This window comes from Pelodiscus sinensis, chromosome 6 (assembly GCF_049634645.1).
Source record: "Pelodiscus sinensis isolate JC-2024 chromosome 6, ASM4963464v1, whole genome shotgun sequence".
NCBI lineage: Eukaryota > Metazoa > Chordata > Testudines > Trionychidae > Pelodiscus > Pelodiscus sinensis.
The window spans coordinates 34,355,408-34,379,929 of record NC_134716.1 but is presented as its reverse complement, the minus strand read 5'-3'; positions in this window follow the sequence as shown (position 1 = coordinate 34,379,929).

The following is a 24,522-nucleotide window of genomic DNA, read 5'->3' as shown; positions in this document are numbered from 1 at the left end:
GGAAAAAGGAAGCCGATTGGCTCCAGCAAGGCCTCCCACTTTCTCACTCTGTGGTTAAGTATTCCCAGGCACCCAGCAATCATTCATCTTGGGAAGCTTGTCCCACCTGACCTAGCTTACAGCTGTTAGAGTTGGGCATCCAGGCTTGCTCTTTAGGGTCAGAGAGGAATATTTCCCTCAGGGCACAATTTACAAGATGTTGGGGTGGGGGCAGTTGTTGGTTTTGTTTTGGTTTTGGTTTTGGTTTTTTGCCTTCTTCACAGCTGCCAAGAGGCCTGATAATTGTGGCTAAAAAGGATTAGAAGAGTAAAAAGTTGGTGGCAGGGAATTATGGTAGTGGTAATGAGCATCAATTCAATATTGTTGCAAAGTGTAGCCTTATCCAGTGCAGATCAAAAGCCTCAAGGAGCCAGCTCTTAGGGTAAATCTGAGCACAGCACCCAAAAAGGGCTGGTGGTCTGAATCATGGATTTAATAATAAAGGTTTATTCCTTGTTTTTATGTTGCGAGGCCATTTAGTCTCTGGCACTTAATACCTGGTACTGTAGTTTAGGAGATGCACTCAGCCTTATTCATAATACAATAATGTTCTCTCCTGGCACTGAATGTATTCGCAGATCTCCAGAGAGCATGGTAGCATGATGACGTCCAGAGAGCGTGAGAGTGTGATGCCGCCATTCTGTCGCCTAGCAGGAAAAACTGTTTTATATATAGCAAGAGATTTTTTTTTAGTTGATGAAGCTGAGACAATGATACTAGCCATGAGCTAATTTTCTCCCTCTCTACTCATACACTTACAGAGACATTCAAGCAATTAATAACACACCTTCCACAATGATCTGTATAAATTGTATGTACACTGCACAATTTTTCTAAAATAGAAAATGAATATTCTATCATTTAGATAATAGATTTCATTTCAATTTGCATCTAGGCCAATCTTCCGATGTTCTTGAGTAAATCAAAAGGTATACATTAAAATTGATAAAATCTATTTCTTATGTGGTTTATTTTATTTCATGTAGGAAAAGAGTCTACCCACATTAGATGTACGTAATTTTTTGTTTGCCACCAGGAGGTGCAATTGATCTTTCCAATGAACAAGCAGCTATCCCTATGCTGTCTTTCTTGACCTGGCATGGTGTCTTTTCAGTATCAATGATGCTGTTTACTTTGTTTGTCTGTGGTACTACTTTTGTGGCATTTAATGGAGTCTATTGAGCTAATTAGTGAAAATCTGGTTATTTATGTTAGATCTGATTCCTTCCTGCCCTGCTACTTGTTTAGTCATTAATACCTTTACAGACAAGATATAAATTGTTGTCATTCTGAATTGGTAGTCTCTAATGTTAACTTTGTATTCACTTTGAACAGGTGTAAATTACCACACAGGATGCAAAGCAGAGGAGAATTTTGGTCTGATTTAACCAGAAAGAGTGGTATTTACATGTTTTATGAGATTATATGTGAAATCTGCCATATCTGCACTCAGTTGTACTCCCATAATTACTTTCTTTTTGGAGGATCATGGCAGGTAAATATGCCTCTTGTGTTAAGTTTCCTGTAGTTACAAAGCTGCCAAGATATTAAAAATATCCTCACACATCTTTTCAGCTAAAACATTATGATCTGACACATGAAAGGCAACATTAAAAAGATGGCAACTTATCTAACGTACTTTTCATTCACTTTCCTCTGGCCATGAAGTACAGTAAATGAATTGTCACTAATAATGGATTCATTTGCTATATTTTCCTCTCTTTTTTTTCACTTTGGATATTCCTTTTTCAGGTTTGCCCCTACTGAGTTTCAAGGCCACCTGTACTGTTATAGCTCCATTCCATTCCTCCTATATTTGATTAACTGTTGAGATTTCTCCTTGACTGTTTCTTCTTTACTTCTCTGATCCATGGTAATTCAAGGGGGGAAATCCTGTTTATTTCCTTTTTTAAAGAAACAGATTATTGACTAGACATCCTGTTCTTCACAGGACTATGTTTACAGTTTCTGTTTTAATACCTGTTATCAGATAAGGAAAAGATCCTCAGTAACAAACAAAAAGCATGCTTAGTTTATTTTTCTGTCCATAAGAAACTTTTCTTCTTTCTTTCAACTGCCCAACATAAAATCCTCCAGTATGTGTATTCTCCAAAAATAATACTTCAAGGGGGGCTCAGTCAGCTCTTCTGTTTTTCATTTTCTTATGCTTAAAAGGAGCAAAGGATTTTTTTTAAAGAGTCTAGATTTTGAAAGACAATTTAGTGTTCCTGAAAAATGCCACCTATATAATAGATCAGTTGAGATTTGAACTAGTACTGCTAGATATATTATAAGGCTTTTTACTGTAAGTCTGAAAGAAATCTAAACTTCAGTGAGAAAGTAAATTTCATTCTCAATTATCAGTGATCCAGAAGCAATCCCTTTTTTTGCTGAGAGTGTATGTTTAGTCAGTTTCATTGAGAAACAGTGTGTGAATTACAGCCTTCTTCAGGATCCCTGGCTGAAGCATAAACACATTGTAATCAAGAACACTAAGGTGTGGGATAAGTTGAGAAAGGAGTTTGAGTTGCCCATCCATTTAATGTCATGTACAGTGGTTTAAAGGAAATATGACTCAAAGTCACACTTTGAACAAAGAAGGTCTGTAATTCATATGCAAAAATGTGCAAAATGAACTGAACTAACTGCGCATCTAAGTTTCTTCAAGGGCATGCGCTTGCGTGGGCACACAGAGAGAATTTTAGTCCTGCCCACCTCCTCAGCAGAGCCGTGCAGTAGCATGCTGATGCAAGGTTAGATGCTGGTGGACTTGGTGGGGGAGTAAGGCTCAGCCAGGTAGCTCTCTGCTGTCCCTGATTCCTTAGTACTGGAGCTGCAGTCAGGGCCACATGGTAGGTGCTGCTGGAGCTGGAGCTGGAGCTGGAGCCGGGCTGCTGTGTGGATGCTCCTGGGTCTAGGGACCCCTGCATCCCTATTCCCCGCACGCACACACACACACACCCTTCTTTCCCCCTCTGGCTCTCAGAGCTCCTTGCCCCCTTCAGCCTCCTGCCAGCTCCTCCTTGGTTCTCCACATATTACTGCCTCTGTCCAGGCAGGGACTAGCCCTGCACATAGGCTGCCCAGGAGTAGCACTCCTTCTGGGGGAGCAGGTCTCACCTTCTCCCCAAAAGGGGTGGGGTGGCACTGCCTGGGAGCAGGGCTCAAGGTCGCAGCATGGCGGGGGGCTGGGCTGGGGTCTCTGCACAGTGGAGGCTCGCGGGGAGCAGTGCCATTGGTGGGTGCCACGGTGCACATATCCAAACAAGTACATGTGATCTCAATATTGGTGCACAAGACAAACTCACTCCGCTCATCGATGGAAAATTTTAGAGGGAATGTAGCTGTGCATGTAACTGAGTGTTCCTGTTTGTTGTTGAAGAAAACATCTAATGATCAGTGGCATTTATGGTAACATTTTAACTGTTGTTTATTTTTCAGAGATCATAATGACATTTGGAAAAAGTGTTAAAGGCCCAGTTTTAGGGGAAAAAAAGGCCTAAGGTTTGTGCACAAACACCTTTATTTTTCCTAGCTTAATGCTACAGGTAGATGATGCTTTTCATTGTTAACAACTGACTTTCATGGCACATATTTTCTAAAGATAATAGCAAGTTGATCTCAAGGCTTCAAACCTGCAATCTGATCACCTAACGTGGAAGATGTAGAGCCAAGCTCAGGTCCATGCTAGCAGATCTGATTGCAGGATATAGAACTAAATATATTCATTTCACCTATCCCCTAAATGGCTATCTGTTAACAACATTATCAGCTCTGCGCAACACTATAGGACTGGAAACAAAGAACACTTTCTCCAGTTAAAACAAAAGACAGAACTATGTAGCACTTTAAAGACTAACAAGATGATTTATTAGCTGATGAGCTTTCGTGGGCCAGACCCACTTCCTCAGATCAATATGTGGAAGAAAATCGGCACCTTTTGTGATATGTGATATACAATATGTGATTTTCTTCCACATATTAATCTGAGGAAGTGAGTCTGGCCCACGAAAGCTCATCACCTAATAAACCATCTTGTTGGTCTTTAAAGTGCTACGTAGTTCTGTCTTTTGTTTTAGCTACACCAGACTAACACGGCTGCATCTCTATCACTTTTCTCAAGTTAAGACTAACAAGGAAATTTTAGGTGGCAAAAATAAAATCCCCAATTAGAATTTAGCTGGGCACTACCTTTAAAATCCCTGTCCTTAAGAAAAAGTGTTACCGTATAGTGATTCTTAGTGTTACATCTCATCTGAAAAGTGGCTCTTTCATCAACTCAGTTGTTCCTAACAATATATTGAGGCATCGGTTTGGACTTAGTTATTCCTTATAAATGTTGGCCTGTGCTGGGACAGAACTGCGCTGTTCTGTCCATAGAGGTCCCCAGAATAATTTTGCTTCAGTGTTGTCCTCAGAGCCCACCACACATCTTAGTGAGGCATAGCTTCAGAGAAGCATGTTGTTTCCTTATCCCCAGCCTCCCCATTTCTTCCATAGTCACCCCTCCCACAACTCCCCTTTGCTGAGAAGTTGCTAAAAGAAGCAGCCCCTGCTCTTTCAAGAGCATGTGGCCTTCAGTTTTTACCTGGCCATTGCTCAAGAGTACAAAGGAAGGAAGGTTCTCTGCATGTGTGTGTGTGTGTGTGTGTGCGCGCGCACGCACGCGCGCTTGCACGCCCTCTCCTCAAACATCTCAGGAGCAACCAGTGCAATCAAGCCTTCAGTTCTTACTAAGCGGGGATAGAATTGCAGCTCTCTAGCTTTTAGCTTTGAAATCTTCTAGCCAAGCACTGATTATCCATGACCTTGCTAAGCTTGAGTTTGATCTTACAAGACCACAGCCCATGACTGCCAATTAAGCAGATAGTGGAAATTTAACATTATCATTTAAAACCTGATTTCTTTACAGTCTAAGCCAGTCTCTTCAAAAGCCTCTGATTCAGGAGCAATAGTTTCTATTGGCTTCCTGGTATGTTGCTATCTCAGTTTCTTATTTACCCTGCCTTCCACAGCTATCCATTAAGGGCTTGAGTCAGAATTATGTTATTCCAGTTTTATGCTGATATAATTCCCCATGGCTATATTAACAAAAAACTGGAGTAACCATCGCCTACAAAGTTTTTTTTTCTGAACACCATTTTAAATCAAAACATTTGAATAATATCACAAAATAAATGCCATCTAACAAATCATGTAATAAAAATACATCGACAACACTTGCTTCTTCAGCCTTGTAATCATTATATCACAATCAATCATGCTGTGAACAGAAATCAGTGCAGTAACTTTGCAATACTTAATGGTATAATGAAAAGCAGATGCAGAAGAAATTTTAGCAAGCCTAGCAAGAGAAAGAAAATTATTAACAGATCATGGACTTGAAACTACTTTATAAGGTTGAGGAACTCCCATACAGCATAAGAGAGATGAAACACAGATACAGTCTTATTTCTTCCAGAAAAATAACAAAGTTCGTTTCTATTTATGTTCTGATCAGCTTAAATTGTTATCAAAATCACTGAAATATCACTTCATTAGCGTAACCACACTGATCTGTTATTTATGAGCAGATGCCGCCAACAGAAGGGTTTCCAGATACTTATTTCTTCTAAATATAGTCAGTGTTTAACCTACAAATCAACACATGTAGGTGGTTTACTGAAGGGGTACTAATAATTTCTAAACCAGACATAACAAAGACCAGCATAGTAAGTAACTGTGAACATGTGAAGAACAATCTTTAGGTGGTATTTCGAAGTACAAATTGCTTACAAATAGAAAAAAATATTAGTAATAATTGTCACATTTTTTGTTCTTGGAAGCAAAAATCAAATATTGCCCAGAGATGTAATAACGTATCTAACAGGGCTAGTCAAATTTGTTTTTAATTTTGATGAAAGCCATCTGCTCGATTTGTTTCTCTATAATGGACTGAACACAGACATTCAGCTGGAGATTTGGACTGGGCCACTCCCTGGAAATGGTATTCAGTTTGTGGTTCTTCATCATCATCCCCAGGCTATTGGTTATCTTCCCTATAAGGAATTAGACATTGTATAATGTCCTGACCTAAAGGATTTGGCAGCTGCCCCACTGAAAAATGTTAATTTTAAACAAAAATATAGACAGAACCACAAACACACTCTCAAAGAGTCATTGCCCATAGCTTGTGTAGTTCACCAAGGTCTTATGCAGCAGCAACAGATCTTCTGTCCCTACCCTGGAACCTTCTCCAGCTAAATCATGCATGGTTCTCTCCTTTTTCCAATATTCTGACTACAGGAGACTGACACGGAGTAAAGATTCACTCCACACAGTAATGCTCATCTACATGAACACGACCCTCCAACTGTCTTATCCCTTGCTGCCTGCAACAGCTTCCTAGCCCACTTCTGACAGAAGGATAGTCAGTGTTGTCTGAATACCCCAACCTGATAGCAACTGTTGATCTTGCTGGGGAATGATAAATTACTGCTGTTTATCCACCAATGTAGGTAACCTGTTTTAGCCTATTCAAATATAAGAGGACTGGAAGTGGCTCTCCAAAATGACAAAACTTAGGGTGCAAGCTGCATAAAATTGATGTGGCACTTTCTGATGGAACCTTTTATCATTGGAAAATCTTGAGGAAGACTGAAATGGCGAATGAATATACTTACTTCAGAAAGGAGATGAGGAAGCATCAGAAAGGAAAGGATATAGAGGAGATGTATATAAAATAAGGAATGATCAGGAGGAAGTACATCAGGAACTTCCTTCCTGTCTCATAACACAAGGGCCTATTCAGTGAAATGAAAAGTTGGCAACTTTAAAACTAATGCAAGAAAATACCTTTTCATGTAAATCAAGGTCACATGATGTCATTGAGGCCAAAACTTAACAAGATAGGAAGGGGAAAGGATACTGATAGGGGAAAAAATATCTAGACTAGCGTGAACTATTGTGAACAAAAAAACACTTTGGAAGAGTTATGAAACCTTTTGAGGGTTAAGACAAACTAACTATTTATGATGAGCTGTTCATGGGGAGCTGATTATCTCATAACTAAATCATTGAGTGCTAGTCATTGTCAGAGAAAGGACAGTCTGAATAAATTTACCATCGGTCTGATTCAGAATGGCAACTCCGGTTTTCTGCATAGTTTCAAGCACTAACTCCCTTGTCCTGAGGTCAGAACTGCAGATCTTATGCAAATAAAGCCAAAGCCAAATAATCAGGGGACACAGACTGTACAACTACACACACACACACACACACACACACACACACACACACTTTCAAATGTAAGTTCCATTGAACCACCCAGACCTGAAGAAGAGCATTGTCCAGCTTGAAAGCTTGTCTCTTTCATAAACAGAGCTGACCCAATAAATGATATTACCTCAACCATCTTGTCCCTCTAATATCATATGAAATATACATTTAGTACAGCTACACCTTTTATATCTGGGCTATGAGAGACCCTCACTGGAGGTGTGGTTTGAAGCACAGGTGACAGGTCTTAATCCTGACACCCATCTATTCAGATTCCACCTTCTAAAATTGTCATATCAATAGTAAATGTATTGAGTGCAAGTTTGCTTACAACACATTAGAAATAAACTCCCCTGAGACCAAACCCGATGTTTTGGGAGGCCAGTAGGTGGTGATGTGTGTGCAAATCTTTCCTTCCATTCTCCTGCCACTGCATCATCGGCTCTCTGCCAGCAGTTGGTGCTGATTGCTGCCATCATCAGTGTCCATCTACTCCTCCTCCACTTCAAATGGAGAAGAGAGTTTCAGAGGGTGTGTCTAGACTGTATGGCCCCGTTGACGGAGCCATGTAAATTAGTGTTTTCAGCATAGTCAATCCCCACTTCATTAAAATAAACATGGCCGCCACGCTGTGCTGACGATCAGCTGATCCGGCACAGCGCGGCAGTCTAGATGTGGATCTGTCGGCTAGGGAAGCCTTTGCTGACTAATCCCTTATGCCTCGTGAAACGAGGTTTCCAGGATCGGTCGGCAAAGCCTTCCCCAGCTGACGGATCCACGTCTAGACTGCCGCGCTGTGCTGGATCAGCTGATCGCCCCGCTTCTTTAACTATGCCAAATACACTAATTTACATGGCTCCGTCAAAGGAGCCATATAGTCTAGACACACCCAGAGAGTGGAGGGACACATAAGTACATATGTGAGGGGAATGAACGTTGTTCCCTGTGATCTTTAACAGCCACTGTCCCTTTGTGGCATAAGGCAAACAGGTCCTCTGGCAAGAAAGGGGCCACTCAGCAGTGATGACCAGGAACCATGTCTGCAGCAACCTGATGTCAGGGCCACATTGCAGGAGGCAGAGACTGAGGTTATGTCTACACTACAGCATTATTTCAAAATATCTTATTTCGAAATAGTTAATTTGAAATAAGATATTTTGAAATAACGGGTCTACACACAAAATGGATTTCGAAATAGCATTTTGCTATTTTGAAATAGCGTGTCCACACTGAGAGGCCTTTGTATTGCATTTAAGGCCTGCAGGAACCAGGTCCAGCAGGGCATTTGTGTGGCTGCTGCCTGAGGCTATCTGAGGCCCGTGCTTAAAGGGACCCCCCCTGGACAGCCAGTTCTCAGGTTTCCCTGCTTGCTTGCTTGCCTACCTCAATGAGGGACAGCAAAGCATTTTGTCTCTGCATGCTCTGGTTGCCCTCACTCAGGACACTACAGCACTCTGCAACATGTAGATGCTAGTAAAGTTATTTTGAAATAACAGCTGTTACTTCAAAATAACTTTGCTGTGTAGACATACCCTGAGAGTGGAGCAAGGCTGGGATGGGGGGATGCCATGGGACAGCTTGGTTACATGCACTGCAGCTCATCCAGGTACCTAAACTCAGAAGTGGAGATCTTTGCCTGCAAGATGGGTCCAAAGGCCCTAAAAGAAGTGAGAAGAGAAGGCAAAAACTGGCTGATCTTGGTGAGCATCAGTGTGGACCGTCTGCTTGTATGCAGCGCCATAACTAGGCATTTTTGCACCTGGGACTCACACCCTCTCCTTAGGTTAGAATACATCACACTCTTTACATTTGCAGCTTATTATTTTTATCTATTGCATCTTTGCACCCCTGACTATGAAGTGCTTGGGGCAAGCACCCCGCCCTGCCCTTGTTACGATACTGCTTGTACGTAGTCTTTCTCGGCTTCCCAGTGCCCTCCCAGAGGTAGCACCGCATGAAGTGCAGTTGCTGCTTGTGAGTAGGGGTAGGTCTCCATGAAGGCCTTGTTCAATGGCCATGCTTCGTGGATGTTGCTGCAAACCCCCTCACACAAGTGACTGTCAATGTCAAAGCCCCGGCAGTTGTAGTTGCTGTACTCAAAAGTCAGTGCATGTCAGCTGGTTGCGGGGTGGGGAAGGGGAAGAGGTAGAGCAATTGACCCAGCTAGCAGCAGGATGTTCCCTTTCTGGATGTCATTGTAACAGAAAACTGGGGCAGGATGGGGAGGGGAGGAGTTGGACTCCAGAAGCTCCCTGAGGCTCTTCATTTCCTTCCATGGGTTATAGGTGTTGAAATGGTTGAACTTCTTCAGCTGGGCTTGCTGGGTGAAGGTGTGCTTGGTGAGTACCATTCTGTGGTCCCAAACTGCTCAATGTCTGGTATGGCTGAGATTGGCGTAAAGGGCTGAGGATGCAGGAGTGCTGGTGTTCTAGAAGTACACAAGGGCAGTGGGAGAGCAGAGGTGAGCTGGGGTGGGATGCAGTTCAGCAGAAAGGCTGAAGGGAGAAGTAGGAAAAGAAGCACCACTCAGTGTGGAAATTCCCATGGAAAGAAATGAGAGATGCCTAGTCTCAGGAGGGAGAATAGGAATGACTGTCCAGGAGTGAGGCCAGAAGCTGGAAAGAGAGAAGCTGGCATATTACGGGCAAGAAAAAACAGATGTAGAAATGAAGAAAAACCTACAAATTGTGTTCTTCGAATCTTTGCCTCAGAAGAAGTTTTCAAAGGAGAGTGAGGACATGTTTTCACATCTGCTTTATTTAGATGTTACTTGATGTGCAAATGGACCTCAACCTATATTTCACAGTAGATGGCTGAGTTATGTACAGAGGCACAGAAGGAATATTTTAGAATATAAAATATGTCTGGTATAAAATATGACTATGTGGTATTATACCAGTATATCAGATTTACCTTTCCATTCTAAACGCCTGTTTTATGACTGATTTGGTGATATTGTTTATTTGATACTTGTTTGCACCCTGAGGATGAAGAAAGAATATTAGCAAGGTCAATGGATGACGGGGATGGAATTGAAACTGGAATAGTAACTGCATTACTATTGCAGTTGTGTGAAATGTTCTAGTCGACACTTCTTTGGTGAAAAATGATCTATTTTCCAAAATGAATCTTTTCCGATAATGTTTTCGCCTTTTTTAATGTTCAGAGGAAGGGCTCAAGAAAAAAAAAAGGAGGAAAGAGAGTGAGAACAAAAACCTCGCCAACCACAAACCAGTTTTGGGAAAGTGTTTTTTCATTGAAAATGTTGAAATTCTTCAAGAAAATATTGATTTTTGGTGGATTTTTTTGTGAAACGTATGTCTTAAGGTCATGTCTACATTGCAATGTAAGCCCAGGGTGAAGGGGGCAGGTCTCAGAGCTGAGGCTCTAGCCTAAACTGAATATCTACACTGCAAGTTTACAGCCTCACAGTGTGAACCTGAGTCAGTTGACTTGGGCCAGCTCAGCTGTGTCACCAGTCCTTTACTTTCCCATGTGAGATTCAAATGTAAAAAGTAATTTATTACCTTTTGTTATTTAAATATTTTGATGCTTTGTTTTTACCCATTATGCCCTTTTCTGTATAAGTGCTTGAAATCATATGCACAAGTCCAATTTTATCAGCCCAATTTTTTAACTAAGGTTGCTCAGCTCTTGTCTTCATGTTATAATTTTTTGTGAAGTACTATCAAACTCAACGCTTCAACAGCACTCACTAATTTGTAATTGAGTTCTGGTATGACTGAAGAAAAATCATTAAAAGTAACAAACCCACATCCAAAGTCAATTTAATACAATATCTGCTTGATAATTTCATGGTCATTAATGAAGATTAACTAAAGTCTATGAAGTGGAAGGTATTTTAAATACTCCAGTAAACAGGAATGTATAGAGTAAAATACTTAAAAGGCAAATGATATTGTGGTAACACTGTGAACCTTCACATAAATAACAAAACATCTCTAATCAATCAGTTGTTTTTTTTCCTTTGGTCTTTGAGACAATTAACCCAGATAGATTTATTGATGGGTTTCATTTAATCATTGTATAGATAACAGGACAAATTCTACTCTCAGGCACATCAGGATTAATCAACAGTAACAACATGAAGTAACACCATGTATCTTGGTATGAAGAAGTGCAGGAGTCAATCCAGTCATTCTTTTTAAAAAAGAAGTGCTCGAAAAATAGACAATTCAAAAATGTGAGGAGGAAGATATTAATGTTTTGGCTCAAAGCCTCTTTCAGCAACTTAAAAATCAGTAAGGATGTTTTTTATTTCAAATGTCCAACCTAGCAAGGCTTCAGTTGTACCAAAGAAACTAATGTTCACTGTGTATAGGAAAGAGGGAGGAAATATTTAAATATGCGTTTTGGTAGTAATAGTAAAATTTCATAGAAAAGAGAAAATAATTCTGAAGAGAAAAAGAGGAATAAGATACATTGATCTCATTTATTTCTGCATCCAGAATGAAATAGAAACTTGTATTTAAGAGTGAGTTATGTGCATGCACAATCAAGTGCGTATATTCAGCTTCGACAAATGGGAACAGAATTGTCATTCACAGAGAATTTTTTGATAAAACCAATCAGTTGGACTAGAAGGAAACAATTATTCAACTGGAAATGAATATATTTCAAAATTAGATGAATGGAAATAAGTATTTCCTGCTGAAATATTTAAAATGGAAAAGTGTATAGTTATATGGGTATGCTAGTAATGGGAAGGGAAAAAAGAAAAGAAAATCACAATAGAGCAATATAAAGTCCAAACTGCCCTTCATTAACTTATAACAATTATAGTATTTATTAAATCTCCAAAGAAATAGTATTTCCCAAAACTGATGTCGGCTGCTTTAATTAAATGTAAACAAGAGAAAAATCAGACAGAAAAAGAAGTTGGGGTGTATTTTTCGTAAATATTATTACCATATTTTATTAATCACAAATTTAAATCTAAAATATGTTTAAAATATGATATTGTTACCAAATTGCCACATTTTCTAGTGATAAAAGCAAGGACATGAACATTTTGTTTAAAAAATGTTTACTGTGCATATAATTTCCATTCTTATAGTGCAAGTTAGTTCTATATTAATTCCATAATAAATAATTGAACCATATATGATGTAATTATCCCAACTTTTGGAATGAATTATTAATATAAAATGTACATAATATAATTTTAAACTGGCATATCAGGTTGGTTAATATTTACAAAAGAGAAGGAAGGAGCTGTGATTATGGGATATAATCATTGATTGATCCATGCATATATTTTTTTATAATATTTTTCCTGTGGTTTTTACATCCAATTTATATTAGTATTTCTAAATATGACTGCTTGCTTTAGTGATAGTCTGGCCCACGAAAGCTCATCATCTAATAAACCATCTTGTTAGTCTTTAAAGTGCTACATTGTCCTGCATTTTGCTTTAGTGAGTGACACTAGGAAAATAATTGGATCTTTTACAAACATTTCCAATAGAAAGGAATAAATACAGGTAATGGTGAACTTCCTAATGAAACACTTTATAATTTACAAAATTTAGGCAGAAGTCCTACAGCAGAAACAAGACAAAACAGGCCAAAATGGATTTGTCATGATCAATAATAATGTCTACTGATCATCCAGAATTGTAATCTGTCTTTTTCATCATTTCATCATATAACTCTAATCAAATCCCAGCACAGATCAAGACCACATAGTCAAAGAGCATCATTTTGATATTATCTTCTCGCTTATACCAAATTTACATTCAAGTAGTTATGCCTGATTTAGACCTGAAACAGGAATGGGGGCCATAGTTCTCCTGTCTCCTGTTATAGTAATCCTGTTCCCCACTACTTCCATCATATCTTCTTCTGCTAGATAGATCAGGAGATAACTAGAGAGATCATTTTAAATGCAAAAAAAAGTAAGAAAATCTTGAGATTTTGTTAGAATATCCGGAATTTTAATAAAAGGATCGTATTTGCTTTTTGGTTTTCAAATTTTCAAAAGAAATAAAAGCATCTCTAAAAGAAATAGAGCAGCAATTACTAATCATAGTTCTTTGTAAAATATATAGTGATTTATAACTGAAAGGGATTAGGACTTTTGCTCAAAATCCCCACTTATCAGAAGATGCCTATAAGTATTATTTGAAAGTAAAACTGGGATATAATATTTACCAACTCAAGATAATAATCAAGTGAAGCTTTTAGATTTGAAAATTTTACTCCAATCGTTACACACTGACATTTTAATATTATAGTTTAAATGCCAAACAATATCTGCTTTCACTACCTAACAGCCTATGTTTCCGACTCTGATCTTACTTATGCAGCTATCAAGTGATATAAATTCTATTGATTTTAGTGGAGTTGCTACTTATTTGCTAATACTAGTATAAAAAACATCAAAATTACATCTGGGAAAAGTATTTTTGGATATTTTTTACTGCAAAAAAATTAGGTCAACTGAAACATTTATAGGTTCATGTCAAATTCACCAAATTGTTTCCATTGAAAACAAACAAATAAATGCACAAATAAATGAACTAAAAATTCTGGATAAAAATTAGATATTTAATTTTGAAAACAAATAAAAATGTTTTATTTCACAATTTACTTCCATTTCATTAAACATTCAAAGGTGTAAAAAAGTTTAAAAAGAAAGAAACTTCTTTAGGTCAAGCAAAACACATCACTTGATACAAATCAGTTTTTAAAACTTTTCAGATTCCAAAAATATTTGACAAGTTTTCATTTTAGATTGACCTGAAACTATTTTTAAAAAAGAAATTGGTAAACAAACCTAAAATCCAGCTATTCTCACAATGTATATCAGAATCAGACCATAAAGCAGCATGATGTTTGTACTTCTAATGGAGCCGCTACACATACCATCATGACTAATAACGAGCATTTCCATAGCATTTTACAAACTCAGGGTACTACACAAACAATAATTAGCAGTATACTATTTATTACAAATCCACTCCTCTGCATACAGATTTAATGGAACAAAGCTGTGCAAGTTAAGTATCACTCCAGCAGCTTTCAGATAGAAGTTGTTTTTAATCGATAAGAGCATGACTGGCTTCTATAATACTAATGGTATGACTAGTTGCAGGAATAAACACCAATAAAATGCTAAGATTAAAATAAGGACTGTAACATAACTCTTTTTAACAATTCAATAACTAGCTGTTTATGTATTTGTTTCATATCATTTAAAAGAAAACCTAGTTTCAGTATAAAGATCAGCTGAGTAGCAGTAATTTATAAGAGTCATAATGGCATACCATATATCTCCATATATCTTCCAGCATCATTATAGTTCTATCTATTGATGTATAAACTATCAATGAAACAACACATTTAATTCATTTTAAAGTCTTATTATTTATAATGATCGCTAAGTAGAGAGTGGTTAGACTTTTGAGTCTAAATCAACTAGCATTACTGAGTAGATATGCCTAATAAATCCTTTGGATTTATTCAGTATTAGTAGAAATTAATTCAATTAATTTGCCCTACCTGGCAACAGTAAAACAGCTTTCAGTGCAGGAGCTCCTCCATCAGGGAAAGTAACTGATTTGAGTAGTCCAACTCCAGCAAAGCTTTTTTTAATAAAGCATTTATACCAAGAGCAATCCCAGTTCCACTGCAACAAGGTCAGGGTCACACATAAAAAAAAAAAAACCCCAACAGACAATTCATTGACACTAGATGGCTGAGCAAAAGCTAAACTCTAGCTCTAGTCCATCCTATCTTCTGAGATCAACAGGAGAAAACATCAGGCCCTTCTCATAGACAGTTTTTTCTCCACTGAGGGTATGTCTACACTACCCCGCTAGTTCGAACTAGCGGGGGTAATGTAGTCATCCGCAGTTGCAAATGAAGCCTGGGATTTGAATTTCCCGGGCTTCATTTGCATGAAGCCGGCCGGCGCCATTTTTAAATGCCGGCTAGTTCGAACCCCGTGCCGCGCACCTACACGCGGCACGGAGTAACTAGTTTGGATTAGGCTTCTAATCCGAACTAGCTATACACCTCGTTCCATGAGGCGTACAGCTAGTTTGGATTAGAAGCCTATTCTGAACTAGCTACTCCGTGCCGCGTGTAGCCGCGCGGCATGGGGTTCGAACTAGCCGGCATTTAAAAATGGCGCCGGCCGGCTTCATGCAAATGAAGCCCGGGAAATTGAAATCCCGGGCTTCATTTGCAACTGCGGATGACTACATTACCCCCGCTAGTTCGAACTAGCGGGGTAGTGTAGACATACCCTGAGTGACCCTGTTAACTTCAAAGAAAGCCAATATAAAAAAGGCAATCCTTCACAGAAACAAGCTTCATTATATGGAAAAGCAGAGAACAAGCTCTTATGTGACAGGCCTGTTTCATGGTCAGGTCATGCCACCTTCTCTTTCGCCAAGTTCACCATGAAAAGGCATGAAAGAGCTCCTTACAAGCAGCTCCTGTTCTGAATTTAAACAACAAGATGCTGGAACAAGACATAGGGAAACTTAAATAATCAAATAGAACACCTCTAGGTACAAGTGTACATGCACACGTGGCCTTGGTCATCTTGATTATCCAGTTCCAGGTCCCCTGGTGGGTAACCCACCTCAGAGCTGGTCAGTTCACTCCACAGATTTCTGTGATCTGAATAACTGTACATTCTGACACTTTCTTCTATACTTGGGATTTCATAATCTGCACATCATTTTGTGACTAATTTTCTGGAGCTGTCTTTTCAACTGCAAGGCCATACATTGTAGGAAACAGTTCAGTGACTGAGAATAACTCACTTTCTGCTAGATTGCCTCTTGGGTTATTTACCAGCAGCTGAGGGTGACTCATCAGTTCCTTTTTGTTTTGTGGAACAATTTTCAAACAGCATTTTATAGTTCTATATGATTAAAAGATAGAGTTAGAAAATTGTTGCTTGGTAACATGTTTAGCAGTATCCTCACTAGAAACATTGTGGAGAGCCTCAACTTAATTTATTCCTTTAATTCAGATAAATGAGGAATTCACAGAAAACTCTAGATTTGTGTATATTTTCTGATTTAATGAACTCTTGCCTTATAATTAACCAGAAAAATGTATTCTACTGGATAGCACAGAAAACTCATGATTTAGTTGCCCTTGATGAGCAGCAGAAGCAACTCAAAAAAACCTAAAACAGTGGTCCTATAGCAGTGTGTCTACACAGCTTCCTGAACTCGAAATAAGATATGCAATTTGCGTGAAGCAAATTGCATATCTTATCTCAAATCTATTTCAAAATAGCTTATTTTGAAATTTGGCACATGTACACAGCACATGTTTTTTCATACCTCTAAGCAACATAAGTTTTATTGACAAAAGTGCTGGCCAAGATATAGCCTCAGGCCGTCACTTCTGTATCCTCTATGCTTGGTTCATAGTTTTAAGGACATTGCACAATCAAAATGGTATCCTAAAATAGCTGAGCAGTGTAGATGTACCCTTAGAGAATAACCAAAATATATAATATTCTGAGATTTTGTGGGCACAACCCACTTCTTCAGATGAGTGGAACAAGACTTGTTTTTCAACTTGCTTAAAATTTTTGTTCCAAGTAATAAGAACTAAGAAGATTTCCAAACTTTACCAGGTTTCTATAAAAGGTGTATTTAATACCAACAGTACAGAAACAATGGCATATTTGTAATATTATATGATTACACAGCAAGTGGACCTTAATTTCCAATCATTTTGCTTAGACACAGATAAACTATTTATCCTCTGAAAGATAGGATGTGATTTATCTTGTGAGGTCATTTTAATACTGAATACAATTTTACCAGATCATCTGAAAATTGGAAGCCTTTGCTTCCTTATCACTGCCATAGATGTGACTAAAACAAACAAGCCATCATAAACGGTAAGTTCAGTCATTCTAGACACATGGTTTAGAGCAGTGGTTCCCAAATTTTTTGGCATCACGCCCCTCCTTTTTGATTTTTGAAAAACCCTTAGTCCGCCTCTCCCCCCAATAGCAGCAAAACATGTTGAGCAAAAAAAAAAAAAAGGAACTGAACAGGGCAGCAAAACTTGATGGGGGGGAGGCTGAGTCGCCTCGCACCCCCCCTGGAATTTCTTCACGCCCCCAGTTAGGGAACCCATGGTTTACAGGATGGACTTATCTATGCTTTGACTAATCCTGATTTGGCTACTTATAGTGAGCTTTTTGCTCCAAGACCATCAGCCGAGTTCTAAATGCTTAGATTTTTTTCATAGCCCTCAGTGCTCCCAAAGCTTGAAGAAGAAAGGTATGCACAAGGCCCTTGTATGCTATGGCCCAACAGGAATGAATACTTCAACAACAACCTTTACAATTTGTGGTGGCATTCAGTCATATGTTACCAGGAAGTGCTCTCATTCCCCTTCCACAAATCACATACAATTGTGGCTCAGGTTTGTAAATCCTCATTGACATAAAATTCATCAATAATTATTCTCAACAGTAATTTTAGAGGATTTTTTTGGCTATACTTGCCAGATGGCCCAGCTCCAATCCCTTGTTGTTGGCTCTTTCGTTGTTCAGGCATCTGCCAAAAAATACTCTTTTTGTGTGGCGGCCCACTTAATTCACTCTAATGAGGAAATCTAAAGAGCCACAGCTAGCTTTGGGCAGATTTTGCCAGATCAGGGAGACAAAAAACAAAATGTCAGTCACCTGACTGAAGCAAAATATTAAATTCCATGGTAAAATATTATATTCCATGGCATATATTCAGACAACTACTAAATCCCAGAACTCTAAATGACATGGGGCAATTCACACCACTCACTGTGATTATTTTAAGATCTCTGCCGACTCAGACTATGTCAATACTACAGAGCTTATAGTGCAGCTCCACAGCTATAAGATCTCTCTATGCTGACAGGAGAGAGCTCTCCCATCGACATAATTAAACTATCCCCAACACGCAGCGTTAAGTGTGTCAATGAGAGACACTCTCCTGTTAACACAGCACTGTCCATATGAATGCTTCTGTTGGTGCAAATTATGTCTCTCAATGGCTATTAGGCAAATAGGCAGGAATGATGTCCCAGAAGCTGGGAATGAGAGACAAGAGATAGATAACTTGACAATGATCTGTTCTGTGCATTATTTCTGAAGCACCTGGCATTGGCCATTGTTGTAAGACCAGATACTGGGCTTGGTGATTGTTTGGTCTGACCCCAATAGGGCTGTACTTACGTTGCTCAGAAAGGTGTTTTTTCATATCTCTAAGCAACATAAGTTACACTGACAAAAGTGCTGGCCTAGATATAGCCTAGATATAGCCTCGGGCAGTCACCTCTGCATTCTTGGTTCACAATTTTAAGGACGTTGCACAATCAAAAGGGATAATAACACGTTCTTTCAATGAAAGTTGTATTTCTCAAGCATAATTCCCCAGCAAGGAGTGGAAATACAGCATAAGGTTGGTGGCTGACTTGTAATTACATTCATGAGCCTTTGGGTATAGAGCTTTCAAGATGGAAATGTTTTGATGGTGTTATTTGTCTTTTACACAGTAGCTTCTTAAGAGGTTTAATATTAAATACCGCCATTTAAAAGAAAAACTTGCATCTTAAAGTATGCTCTGTCTGATAAGCAGAGGTGCAGGCTGCCTCTATGAACCTCTGGGCAAGGTGTGAGCCCCCCAGAAGGGGAAGGGCCTCAGGCAGAAGGGGTAGGACTTAGGACAGTCAGCCCAGAGCACTGGCCGGAGAGCATTGTGCCAGTCCCAGGCATCCTTCAGCACTGCCTGAGCATGGCATGCCTCCCATTCTTTAGCACCTCAGTAGTAGCAGTAGCAGCTGGGAACCCCAGACCCCTTTGAATCACCAGGCCCCTAGGCAACTGCCCCTTTCCTGACATTGGTAAACCTCCTTCTATGAGGAAGAATCCTTTTTCTGAAAGAGCTTTTTCGTAAAAAGGCGTGTGTGGATGGGGAAGAGGGAGTTCTTTCAAAAGAAGAAGAAAGAGGAAAAAGCACAGGTGCCTTGGTGGCCACTCCGTCCATAGTCATCACAGCTTAAATGTGAGATAGCATCCATTCAGTGTGGATGCTATCTTTCAAAAAAGCAGATTGTTTTTCAGTGTGCTTTTGCTGTGTAGATGCTCTCTTTCAGAAGAAGTTTTTTCCAAAGATCTCTTCCAGAAAAGCTTCTTCCGAAAAAAGCCTGCAGTCTAGACATAGCCTGAGTATGACTACTCCGGCCAGCAAGAAGAGTGAGGGTTCATAGCCCAGGGCTTACTCATTCCTTGCCCCTCTTCATCCACTTTCTTACAGAGGAAAATATCCTAAAAGTAGAGGCTGACCTCCATCCAGCCCCAAGATCGAGGTAGGTCTACCAAAGGGGTGGTTGAAGAACACACATCCCTTCTTAACTAAATAAAACAAGTACACAATGTAGCTGTAACTGAGACAGCTGCATATCTGATTACTGTACCTGCATGAGTGATACTTCTAGGATATTCTGTATACATGGAATATCGGAGAATGTTAGAGTTCTCTTAACATTTTACACTGAATAGTATCACATTATGCCCAACATAGTGGGATAACAGTCATTTTTGTCAGCGATTTTGTTTTCCTTTTCTTATGAATGCATCCTTTCATGTAACATTTGTTCACAGCTATGTCCCACTAGGAAAGTCAGTTTGCTCAATTAGGCTATGAAAAATTACACATCTTGAAAAACATCAATTGTCATTGAAAAAATAAGATAGAGATTTTGGTTTGTAAACTTAACCTCTCTCTCACACACACACACCTTCCCCTCACAGCCCCCACATAAAATCTATCCATACATGGGCACACACACCAGAAATGGCCCTTACCTTCCTATTGTTTTGGTAATATTTCACTAGCAAAAGAGAGAGATTTTTTTTTCAAAGTTATTTAAGTTTAAGCATTGATGTGAGCAATTCTTTGTTGGGCTATAAAACTGAGACATAAGACATTACTGCAGCCAATGATCATGCAGTTAACTTTAGTTTATTTTCATAATCCAAAGCTAGCCATTACAATACTGTGAAGTTTATTTTGTGTGTTTTCCCCTCCTTTATAGGAGAGTCATTTCCTGGCTGTCAAGTCAAAATATTACCGGACAGCTTTCCCAAAGGGCTCAGACCTGCCTCCCTTCCCCCATTTTCTGCTCAGTTTTTAAAACCTTTTTTCTTGTGGGGAGGACAACCAAAGTACCAACAATTTTGCCTCAACTAGACCTTGTTTCTGTCTAGCCTTAAAAATCACTGAGTATCTTAGATAATTATCAGTAACCAAGAATGTATTTTAATGTGTTTTAATATGTTTATATCTATGGAGAATAACAGTGTTGATATAATCACTGCTAATCAATGTTCTAAATTTTTTGAAGAAATTGGTGAAAGAATTTGATTAGTTTTGTTCTGGGCTGAACCAATGACTATTGCTTCCCATTGACTTTAGTGAGCATGAGCTCAGCCCTAAAGAACATACTTGTCGTGGCCCCAATTTCTATAACAAAACAGTGACCATTAGAAGTTTCCTACAAAAATATCCTGGGCCTGAATATACACAACCTTTTATACCTGTGAAAAGAGAATGTAAAGTCAGTGCAGAACCAAATCAAAATGGTGGCATTTTACACCCCTTTTCCACACATGGAAATGACCACATCAGATATAAGGCAATGGAGAATCAGGACCACAGTGTTTGTCACACTTTTGGGGGCGGGGCGGAGGGTTATACAGGTGTATAGTTGTAATTCAGGAATATAACATACTTTAAAAGCAAATAAAGATACCAATATTAGATGTGATAAACTATTAATGGCAGCTATTTAGAACTTTTCCAAGTGGAGAATAATTTAATAATTTAATAATAATTAACTTTCACATTTTAAATTAAATTAATTTTTTTCTCTCTTTTTGTCATATTAAGTAATTCACCTTATTATCTGTGTATATTTTAACTTCAAATAGAATATTTATAAGTGTGTTTACACAGTCTGCATCCTCCCCAGTTTTTATTTACAATTTATTTTTATGACTACTTAGTCTATTATTAAGCTTAGGTTAATTAGGTTTAAGATCTAGGTTGGCACATAATGTCCTATAGTCAGCTTTCTGATGCTGATAACTAAAGATGTGTTCAGATGTAGAGATGTTTCCGTGTGTGTCCAATGAGTACTTGCAATTACTAATTGGCATTCCACATCTCTGGATGTGCAAAATAGCTATATAGTTACAGATAAACAAGTGCACTCCAGTGTACGAGTCTGTGTGTACAGAATTTGAAAATCAAGCTGTATGGCTTCCCAGGCATGTCTTTGGTGGGAAATTTATTCAGCACATTTAGAAAGAATACCTTTGTTTTGCCCCTGCTGAAAACAACAACAACTACTAAATATCTGTTGAAAATTATACCTGGATGAGAAACATCTATGCAGAGATATTTTTTAACTAAGTGAAGGGAGAATGATAACAGTATCTTCAGCAAAATATTTCCTGTTGAGAAGTTCCAGATCCCAGAGGCAGCGGTTGTGGTGTCAGTGTGCTTTGTGTTAGATCTGAAAGGAGGTGATCTATAATCCCACTTTCCCTTTTCCTTCCCTGACCCCTTCACCCTTACCCGAAGTCTGGTCTCTGGCTTTGAACCCCTCCACCTCCTCCAGTCTGTCTACTTGTTCTTCTGAAGATGTCCAGGATGGTTAGGATTCATCAGGTCACACCTCAGCCTGTCAGGACACGACGCCTCCTTTGCCCTGCTTCAGCCCATCGCTTCAATTCATCTGCAAAGAGGCTGGCGACGAATTGGCCTCGTTAGAGACAAATAACCACAGTGAGCTGAAGGCAGCCTGAGATTTCCTTCTCAGTTTCCTGTCACATCCCCTTGGCTTTTGCTAAACCAGCCAGTGCTTTTATTAACCCCAATCAAAGCTATGGCAGAGAGATGGACACACATACACAGACAACTAAGCTTCGAACAGGAACGTCCACTTTCAAGTTTATAATGACTTGAAACTTGAGGAAACCCCAATCTGGTATTCCCCCTATCCCAGCATCTTACACATCCTAACAAATCTTTCTTCACTCACCCTCCCTTTCTCCCCATTCTGTCCTAACAAATCACCCCTACACACTCTACCTCCTACTGAAACTCCTCCCTCCAGCCAGCCCCCTTAGCAGAGTCTCAGATTTCACCTTTCTCCTGTACCTCAGAATGGTTACCTCTGCAATATTTCCCTACCCCCAATTTCCTGGATCACCTCTCTGCTTTGTAACCCCTTTCCCTTTATCCCTTATTCAGCCTGACACTACTTTTTACCCCACCCTTTTGCAGCTTAGCTCTCTCTTCACAACTGCTCTCCTTCACCCTCTCCAAGCTGAAATCATCTTCATAACACTCTCATTAGAAGCCTGACTTTTCCTCCAGCACCACAACCTCTTTTCCCCAGCTCAGCATGGCCCTCTTGTCACTCAGCAAACTTGTTCCTCCTTTCTTGGCTTCATACTTCCTGCCTTTCCTCAGCCTCTGCTTCCCCAGTCTGAACATCTCACTCTGTCTGATTTCTCCTTTAACCAGTCTGTCAGTGGTGTATGCATGTTAAAGGGGATGCTCTTCTCTCTGGTATATTGGACCATGTATGGTTCAACTGCAATAGAGACATTCATTGTCTCCTCTTCTGCTTGCTGTAAGGACTTGCCTTTCTGATACTGAACAGAAGAGAAAGGAAAGTCCAGAAGGCCCAGACAGAAAATCGTTGGTAATTAATTTGCTACCTCCACTGAAGTGAAACTGGGCAAGCAACATGTTTCTGTTGAAGCTCACTGCTCATACATTTTAAGACCATAAGAATGGCCATACCAGGTCAGACAAAAGGTCCATCTAGCCCAGTGTCCTGTCTTCTGATGGTGGCCAATGCCAGGTGTCTCAGAAGGAATGAACAGAACAGGTAACCATCAAGTGATTTCCCCTGCCCCCAACACTCATTCCCAGCTTCTGACAAATACAGATCCCATTCTTACCCATCCTGGCTAATAGCCAGGGCTTGACAAATAATGTAATCTACACACCCATGGTGAGTAGATTGTGACCCGAAAGAGCCGGCGCAGAGCAATCTGCACATGTGCAGAACGACATGCGCATGCGCAGAGTGCAAAACAGCACGAAACTGCACAGCTGGCGAGCAGGGCTCACCACCGCTTGGCAAGTCCTGCTAATAGCCATAGAATCATAGAATCACAGAACACTAGAACTGGAAGGGACCTCAAGAGGTCATCGAGTCCAGTCCCCTGCCTTCACAGGAGGACCCAGTACCATCTAGACCATCCCTGATAGATGTCTATCTAACCTGCTCTTCAATATCTGTAGACTTGGAGATTCCACAACCTTCCTAGGCAACTTATTCCAGTGTTTAACCACCCTAACAGTTAGGATGTTTTTCCTAATATCCAACCTAAACCTCCCTTTCTGCAGTTTAAGCGCTTTGCTTCTTGTCCTATCCTCGGAGGCTAAGGAGAACATTTTTTCTCCCTTTTCCTTGTGACACCCTATTAGATATCTGATAACCACTATCATGTCTTCTCTTTTCTAAACTAAACAAACCCAGTTCTTTCAGTCTTCTTTCATAAGTCATGTTCTCTAGACCTTTAATCATTCTTGTTGCTCTTCTCAGGACCTTCTCCAGTTTCTCCACATCTTTCTTGAAATATAGTGCCCAGAACTGGACACAATACTCCAATTGAGGCCTAATTGGTGCAGAGTAGAGTGGAAGAATGACTTCTCATATCTTGCTCACAACACTCCTGTTAATGCATCCCAGAATTATGTTTGCTTTTTTTGCAACAGCATCAATCTGTTGACTCATATTTAGCTTGTGGTCCGCTATGACCCCTAGATCCCTTTCTGCAGTACTTCTTCCTAGACAATCACTTCCCATTCTGTATATGTAAAATTGATTGTTCCTTCCTAAGTGGAGAACTTTGCATTTGCCTCATTAAACTTCATCCTATTTACCTCAGACCATTTCTCCAGTTCTCTATTAATGGACCTATCCTCCATGAATTTACCTAGTTCTTTTTTTAACACTGTTAAAGTCCTCACAGAGTCCTATGGCAAGGAATTTCACAGGTTGACTGTGCACTGTGTGAAGAAATACTTCCTTTTGTTTGTTTTAAACCTGCTACCTATTAATTTAATTTGGTGACCGATGGTTCTTGTGTTATGG